At 27.4% G+C, this 10,000-nt stretch overlaps 1 long non-coding RNA gene across 1 annotated transcript in view; it reads left to right on the top strand.

Annotated features, from left to right (window-relative positions):
- Positions 1-10,000, top strand: part of LOC135205959 (uncharacterized) — a 90,628-nt gene that overhangs the window by 79,592 nt on the left and 1,036 nt on the right. Inside the window, exon 2 of the long non-coding RNA XR_010312645.1 lies at positions 4,626-4,692. This is a non-coding gene — a long non-coding RNA (uncharacterized LOC135205959). The remainder of the gene's footprint in view (positions 1-4,625; positions 4,693-10,000) is intronic.

Genomic DNA, 10,000 nt, shown 5'->3' on the forward strand with positions numbered 1-10,000 from the left:
TCAAATAACAGGGGAGAAGATACAATAAATATACACGTTAGTAATTCAAGGACACAAATATTTATGCTTTTAATACAGAACTCTCTTGGAATACGCAGTTGCCTCCATTTTTAAATCAAGCAGTCTCGTCTAGTTAATGTCTACACTATAACAATCATAGTTAGAGATGCTTGTATAAAAATATAAATATAATTTTTGGGGGCTACTACTGCATACATGCATAAGGTCTTAGACATATATTTCATTCTCAATAATACTTGAGACTGAAAATGTTAACTCAATTATTAAATGATGGGGATTTTAATTTTGATATTGATAGGTGTGTTTTTTTTAATGGTAAGTGACGTATCCTTACGATATTTTGAGATGGTAATTTTATATCCATATCATCAATGTTCTCTTCTTGATCCTACGTAACCGTGAAGTGTTTCTTGGCCAGCTAGACCGTTTCCATATTTTCGTTTCGTTTGATTTTATTAATATTTTATTCATCGGTTAATATTTCATAATTCTTGGATGTTTTTTTTACACAGGAACTCATTTTTCAAAATTATATTTTGGCAAAAAATTTAATTTTACCATATAGAGGTGTTATTCGTTTTAAAATGTTACTGAAAGACATATATTAATTTTTTATTTCTTTGGACATGTCGACATTTATTTTATAAAAAAATAAGACTAAGACTACCAAGATTTATGTTGAGATCGTTAGCAGTTTCTTTGAAAGCTTATTTCGTGCCCGGCAAGATGTAATTCACTATCTCATTATTTGCAATATTATACAAAATTTGCTTTTAATCTTTTGGTGATTATTTATTGTATAGATGTAATGGAACCGTTAGCATCTTAGGAAAATTACCTCTGGTCATATTACTTGGATCAATGGTCATGCAAATTTTAAAAACAAAATTGATCTTATTTAAACCCCAATAGTTTCCGAATACCTTATTTAAACTGTTAACCTTGAATTTGCAAAAGCGATCAGGGACAGTTGCAAATATAACCTACTTCATTTTCACGATATGTTAATCAAAAATTGGAAACAGACCAATGGTATTAATACTACCTAGACATTGCAGGCATTTAATTTCATTATTGTTGCACTGAATATCCGATATTCTTTTTAAACCTGTTAGATGAACCTTACAAAAACATGAAGAATATAGATCTCTCGTCTTTCCGTATTTTTATTCATCTATACAATTTCTTTAAATCTGATCTTTTATGAGACTTCTAAAGACATGAAAGGTATAATTTCATCTTACCGTTGTTTTCACGTATTCTTTATTCATGTTTAGGGTATTTATAAATGAACCTTACGAAAAGATGAAGAATGAAGGTTTCTTGTTTTTCCATATTTTCTTATTTAATCATAAATAAATTTCTTTAAATTTAATCTTTCTTGAGATTTTGGAAGTCTCATGAAAGATTAAATGAGATATGATTCCCCTGTCCTTGTATTCACATATTTTTTTATTCATATATTTACGTAGGTTATTTATAAATTTACTTATTTATATATCTGCCTATTTTTATTTATTTACATGCAATTTTGCATATGTAACGCAATGTTAAAATTTAAATGCAGTCCTGCATCGTTCAGTGAACAGTATGCAACTACTCATGATGGTCAGATTCATAATCATTAAACATTTGCAAAGGTTAATAAAAAGGAAATTCTCGAAATTCTCTGCGTAGCAGAGATTAATTTTCTGTTAAAGAAAAAATGTTTTTTTTTTTTTAGATAAAGAAAAATTAAAAGTTCCTCTATTTGAAAATGGAGTTATTTTTTCCCAATTGAAGAGTAAATAAGAATTTATCTCCATTTAAGAAAAAGAATGAGAATTAACCTCTAGTTTAGCAAAATTACGAATCCTCCTCCAGTTTCAGAAAAAGATATTTGATCTTTAGTTCAGATAATTCACCAACTGATCAAGAAAAAAATAGCAAATTCACATTCAGTTAAGTAAAACCTGACGAAGTCACTGCCATTTACAAAAAAAAAGTGAGAATGATTCACTTCCAGTTAAAGAAGGATATGTAAATATTCGCCCTTTGTTGAAGACAAATATAAAGAAATAAGGATGCGATGTGGAATTCATCTATTATTGAAAGAAAAGAAGAAATTCTTTTCAATTATTGTCATGAAGGATGGAAAAACCTCCTCTGGTTGAAGAAAAATAAACTGTTCAAATAAAGAGCAAAAGAATACCTCACATTCAGTGAAAGGTATTTGATCTAATTTTAAGAAATAATTTCTTTGTCACATTTTGATAATGTCATTGTGAATACTGAAATTTATTTTTTCATAAGTAATTACCTGGATTTCAGCATATTGTGGCTTTTTAGTTTTTCATGAGTAATTACCTAAGTAACAATATGTTGTGGCATTTCATATTTATAAATATATATATATATATATATATATATATATATATATATATATATGTGTGTGTGTGTGTGTGTGTGTGTGTGTGTGTGTGTGTGTGTGTGCGTGTGTGTGTGTGGGTGTGCTTATATGTATGTATATATATATATATATATATATATATATATATATATATATATATATATATATATATATATATATATATATATATATATATATATATATATATATATATATATATATATAGTGCAAGAATATGTATTCTATGATTACTATGATTTTTTTCGTGAATGAATAGAATTCATAGTTTTGTTCATATCGCATATAATGCTTAATTTTTGATAAAATATGAACTTTAATTGCAGCGCAATTTCGGGCGTAGATATATTAGAATATGATGTCAATGTCTGACTGATTTTTTTTACTGAGGTCATTGTATTCAGGGCAGGGAAAATTTTATCCCAGTAGAATATAAATTTTCTCCAAAATATGAAATGTTTCCATAAAGTAGAAAATGCGCATAATATTCAGATTGACAAATCGATGATTAAACGACCATCAAGTTCAATGACTTCACATTTCCATCAGTGGAATTACTGAAAATGAGTATTGATTTTATTATTACGACGTTTTTCAATTAGGTGTTTATAGGTAATTTCTTTTCCCGTCTGTTTTCAGGGCCAATATTCATGTTTCCCTGTTGTCTATTCTCCAGGTTGTATACCACTGATTATTGCTATATGAAGGAAATCGTTAAATATCGAAGCGCAATTCAATTTTAAAATGTGATCTCATATCATATGAAATAAGCGCGTCATAATGCAAGTTGTTATTAGTCTTATAAGGTTTGTTTTATTCCTGGAAAAAATAGTTGTACATTTATCCATTGTTTATCTCAGCATTGGAATGTTTCGAAGCGAAAAATACAGCCTACCTAAATGGAGAAAACCGATTATCGCATCTGTGAGGTAGTAATTACTGACTTGTAATATCTTTAATATTTACTTTTAATGTTAGGGTAAATAACATCGCGAAAGTCATATTTAGTATGGAACAAAATGGAGAATAAATAATGGGTATTTTGGGATAGAGAGAGAGAGAGAGAGAGAGAGAGAGAGAGAGAGAGAGAGAGAGAGAGAGAGAGAGCCATTCGGACATCGGCGATGCACGATTGGATCGGGATGGTTTATGCATTTCGCAACTAGAGACTTCGTTACTGATCTGTATGGTCATATTCGCCGTATATGCGTACATTGTTGCATGTATGCATGTGCATGCATATATGCACATATACACGTATATACATAACACACACATATATATGTGTGTGTATGTTATGTGTGTACGTGTGTGTATACATACGGTATATATATTTATTTGTATGTAGTATATACACACATCATATCTATATATAAATATATATATATATACATATATATATATATATATATATATATATATATATATATATATATATATATATATATATATATATAGGCTATACACATTTATTTATGTATACTATATATACATATTATATTATATATGCATATACATATATATATATATATATATACATATATATATACATAATATATATATATATATATATATATATATATATGTATATATATATATATATATAGTATATATAATATAATATAATATAATATAATAATATATATATATATATATATATATATATATATATATGTATATATATATATAATGCATTTCGATACTGATTCACACACACAAACACACATACATACACACACACATATATATGTGTGCGTGATTGTGTTCTAGCATATATCGTTATAGTATACATGCAAAATGCACAACCTAATATCCCATAATAGCCTTGCACACACACACATTAGCACACAGTTTTAAACCTATACCCACGACATGAGGTATTGCACATTTATAAAAGTGAACTTTTATTTATGCAAACTAGTACATAAAAATTGTTTCAAGACAATAATCTATGTCATGAAAATAAATTACGAATAATGACAAAGTTTTCAAGGTGCCGATGAAGAATTGTCATCAATAATAGCCTTCAATCTTTTTTCCGGAAAGAAAAATAGTATTGTATTATTATATGATATATATCGTTAACATTTCTACTTGAAAATATCACCAGTTTTATTGGTTTCTTAATTTACTATCTTAAGCAAATGATCTGTCATTGGTCGAAATGACAACTTATTCTTTTTTCTTTTCCTTCCAGATTTATCGTTGTGGAAATATGATCCAGCAAAAGCAGTTCTTGCCGATTTTTTATAATCCGCTGTTTAGTAAGTTGGTGAATATGTATTTTATGTTTTACAAGCGATATATATCTATGTATGCATGTATGTATGTATATATTTATATGTATAATATATATATATATTTATATATATATATATATATATATATATATATATATATATGTATGTATATATATATATATATATATATATATATATATATATATATATATATATATATATATATATATATATATATATATATATATTTATATATGTACAGTTCTAGAGGTTAGCTGTACTTCCATTTACCTGTTTTGATTTTACTTCCGTTTCTGCATTATTAAGCTGAATATTTCATCTTTTATTTCACTAAGTTTATGATAATTTGCATCAGTATATCGATTTTAATTTTAGGTTTTGTCATTCTTCCAGTTCTTTTCAAAGGCCAATCTTGTGGCATTATTGAATGTTGTAAGAAAGCGATTTTTTTTCTAAAGCTAATTTCCTATCGTGAATTATTCTTAAAGGAATAATTTTTTCTTTTATTTTCTGAGATTTATTGAAAATTCAAATTGAATTAGCAGCATTATCGTGATTTTTATTACATCATTCTGAGAAATCGCGAATGGTATTTTTAATATTGATTTTCTCCTCATTCTACTTTAGATATTCACGATACGACATTAATTGTTCTGAAAAATAATTCCTGCGCAAATGGTCGCAAAGCTAAAAATTCTGGGGTTTTGAATCAGCGTAATTAAAGCTAATTCCGAATATAAGATTTTAATTTCAGTTTTGTTTTATGAAAATACTTTCGCAAAAAGAAACAATATATATATATATATATATATATATATATATATATATATATCATACATATTTATGTATACATAGTATGTGTGTATGATGTATGTATGTATGATGTATGTATGTATGTATGTATGTATATGAATATATTTTTTCAATCCTAAACCGTTTGATGGTTGGGTCTTAATTAAGAAAACAAAAAATAACAACTTTCACACTTAACCAGTGATCCGTGGATGAACCCCTGCTGCAGAAAACTTCCCCTACACCAGCCCCATCACCTACCTAGACAGCAGACTCACCAACTGTCTCGAACAGTAATATGCTTGTTTGTCCAGATGAAATATATTTGTGGAAATATTTACAAAGATTAAAGCTTTTTATTTATTTATTTGGATCCTTCTACTGATTTCATAGAAGCACGACACGGCGTTTTTATACTGCATATATATATATATAATATTATATATATATATATATATATATATATATATATATATATGTATATATATATGTATATATATATATATATATGTATATATATATATATATATACATATACATATATATATATATATATATATATATATATATATATATATATATATATATATATATATATATTTCGTGTAAAACTGCTTGTGAAGGATATGTAAAGTTTACATTCACATATGCTTTTTGAATGGGATTTACCTAATTTATTAAATACCTATTTCACCAAAGATTTTCCACCGACACTGAAAATGATTGTCGTTATGGCATCTGGGTATTAACTTAAGAAATAATTAGTGCTTAGATATATTGTGTGTAAATGATATATCTCTCAGGAAGTATAAATTACTTCATTTAAATAAAAGTTATAAATTTTTTTAAAACTGTAAGGAAAAGGCACACTAGCATTATTATTCACATACGTATTTTTTTTATCACATATAAATGCCTCTTATATCTCATTGGATAACATATTAAACTACATTCCTTTGACGAAGATATTCGCGGAACACTTATGTTAAATATGACCGGCTGAGAATACAAAAAGGAAGACTTTACACAGGGAATTAATATTCACTCGAGACTCGGTCACACATTTTAAGAAAAGACGAAGGAGGGAGGGCCTAACGTGCTGAAGGGAATTTTCAATCGGTTGACGTTTTGTTTTGTTTTCCAAGAATGTCTGGAATCCAGACACGTGACCCAGTTTGAGGAAGATATTTTTGTTAAAGGGTAAGACTTGTGTGTGTGTTTACATTCTTCTATGCATGCATACATAAATTTGTTAAACGTTAAGACTTCTGTATGATTACTTTCTTCTGTACATGCATACATAAACTTGTCAATGGTTAAGACTTTTGTACGTTTACCTTCTTCTATACATGCATACATAAACTTGTTAAACGTTGAGTCTTCTGTGTGATTACTTTCTTCTATACATGCATACATAAACTTGTTAAATGTTAATACTTGTGTTTATTTTCTTCTATACATGCATACATAAACTTGTCGAAGGTTAAGACTTGTGTGTGATTACTTTTTTCTATACATCATTCATAAACTTGTTATATTTAAGACTTGCGTTTGTTTAATTTTTCCTGTACATGCATTCATATATACATGTGTTACTTTAATAAGAGTAAATGGCGAGATTTCTTGGAACGGTGACCAGAAATACATTTGCAAAAGCAGAATTGTAAATACCTATATGAGTTCCTTTTTTTTATTAGAGGACACTAAAACAAGTCCAGGATCGTTAGACATTCTGTTACGTTTTCCAGGAATGTCTGGAATCCAGACAAGTGACCCAGTTTAAGGAAGATATTTTTGTTGCGGGTTAAGGCTTGTGTATATACTTGTATTGTTCTAGAAATGCATACACATATACAAGTATTTATTTATATGAATAAATGGTCAGATTTCTTGCAACGGTAAACAGAAATAAATTTGCAACGACGGAATTCTAGATACCTATATTAGCCTGTTTGCTTTATCAGAGGATAACGCATAAGATAAATCGCTATTTGGTTAACATTGAGAAGCATATAAAAAATTAGTAACGATGACGTATATATGTAAAATTTCAAAAGCTCAATAGTTGGTAACCAAAGTCATGAATTAACATTCTTAATTTGTTCTTATTTTATTCATATGCATTACTTTTATATTAAAAGATGTTTAACAACTAAGTTCTTACATTTGCCGGTAACACAATACATGACGTTCATGGGTGTCTTATATTCATATCTTAGAAAGAAAAATTGGAATAACTTGAAATATTTCGAACATCCTTTTTCAGAAATGCGATATTCTTGTATGATTTCATTGCATGCCAGATTTAAAATAGCGAATATTGAATGTATAGTCAAGAATATTTATATACTTAATATATTAAAAATGAATTTATTTTGACATCCAATAATTAGGCATTACTTAACTTATAAACGCAAATTATTTTGTACTAGAGACTAAATGCTTTTGTAGCCAATAATTGCAGTATATGTTTGTAAAGACTTAAATTAATTTGAATTCTGATAATTTGGGGTTTCAAAGTCTGTAATCATTCATTTATAAATCATACGTGTATAGAGAAGCAAATTATTTCGAACCAGATTTTGTTTTCATAATTTACAATTGTGCATCAAAATGATAGTGAACCAGAAGAATCTGCCGTCTTCATTTACACTCAATAACTATCGTAATCCCATTCGCGTTGTTCATAAAAATTATATATATATATATATATATATATATATATATATATATATATATATATATATATATATATATATGTGTGTGTGTGTGTGTGCGTGTGTGTGTGTATGTGTGCGTATGTATGGGTGTGTGTATGTGATTTCATACAGAAATTATTTTTATGCAGACGAATCGGGATATGATGCATTTTAATAAAAAATTTATTTTTTCTTTAAGAAAAAAGAAAAAAAATTAATAGTTTATAATCATAAATTTCCATAGGTCAAAGTTATTTTGAACCAAAAAGAATCTGTTTTCATAATTTATATTCGCAAAATTCTGTAGACTAATTTACATTGAAACAAAAATCCGGCTTATCACATATTTTAAGTCACAACATCCTCGGACCCAAAATATTTTGACCCATGGGAATTTGGTAATGCATTACTAGTGATCGTAATGTTCTACAGTTTTGAATTACTTTGAACCCCAAGAATCTGTTTGAATATAATGTATTTGCTCGTAAATTCCTATATATTCAAATAATTTTGATCTATGAGAATTACCGTTGCAATATTTATTATTATGAAAAAAAATTTTCATATCAAAATTATGCGTAACTTAGAAAATCAGGCAAGGAATGGTTTATAATCATATACTACTACAGATCCAAAATTTTTGAACTGCGGTAATCTTTAGTTTCATAGTTTATATTTATAGATTCCCATAGATCCAGGATTTTTAAGACTCGGAAGAATCAGGGTGATGTCATTTATAATCCTACTTATATATCCTGAACATTTTCAGTCAGGACGATTGGATAATGAATATTTCATAATCATGAATTCCTATGAATCCAAATTGATTTTCCCTACAACAGTTTGTGATTCCTTACTTGATAAGTTCATGTAGAACCGAAATATTTTTGAAAGCAGAAATTTCTATAAATCCAGATTATTTTTAACTGAGAGGATAGGCGTTATAATTTATAATCATTCGTTCTTTCAAATACAAATATATCTTAAATCAGGCGAATCACATATTGCTTGGTTTATTTATTATCATAATTTTATAAATATGAAAAATAATTTTGAATCGCAAGAAGCAATGGTTCCATAAATAAAATACGTAAATTTTTATTGGTTCAAGTTATTGTCCCAAAAGAATATGTTTTCTTAATTTATGACTATAAATTCTTCAAGAATCAAAATTGTTTAATGTACGATAACAGATTTTCATACTTTGTGATTTTGAGACGTTATAGACTGAGTCATATATTTAACCAAATAAACATTGGCTTTAATTTTATGAATCATACATTCATATATATCAAAATTATTTTGAGTAGTTGGAATCTGGGTGTCCTTACTCGTCGGATCCATATATTCTTTCCATTAATTACTAGAATATCTGTCAATTGTTTTCTTACACATTAGAGATTGTGTGTAAAATATATTTCACGGAATCCGTCTCTGAAATGAGTTATATATAAAAGGTATTCTAAAGTTTTCTTCGGTTAATATATATTTGTCCGCATTCAGTTTAGGTTACGGAAATTAATGTTGAATATATCTCTCTCGTTACCAGTTACTTCCATACGAGCTGAGCTAATACAATCTGTCTGCTTATCATCATCAGAAATTACAATCTTTTCAGCCTTTTTATCATTGTATGAAAAAAATTGATGAATATCAGTTGAGTAATAGTTGGGTTTTTCTGAGAATTCTGACCGATTCCGCAGTGAAATAAAAAATAAATGTAATTCACTAACAGAAAAATATCTTACGTAGATTGTGTCAGATCTGTTAAACTGGTTAATTCCTCGGTAGACATAGTTACTCCCAAGAAATTAATAATG

The sequence above is a fragment of the Macrobrachium nipponense genome, chromosome 29 (genome assembly GCF_015104395.2).
Source record: "Macrobrachium nipponense isolate FS-2020 chromosome 29, ASM1510439v2, whole genome shotgun sequence".
Lineage (NCBI taxonomy): Eukaryota > Metazoa > Arthropoda > Malacostraca > Decapoda > Palaemonidae > Macrobrachium > Macrobrachium nipponense.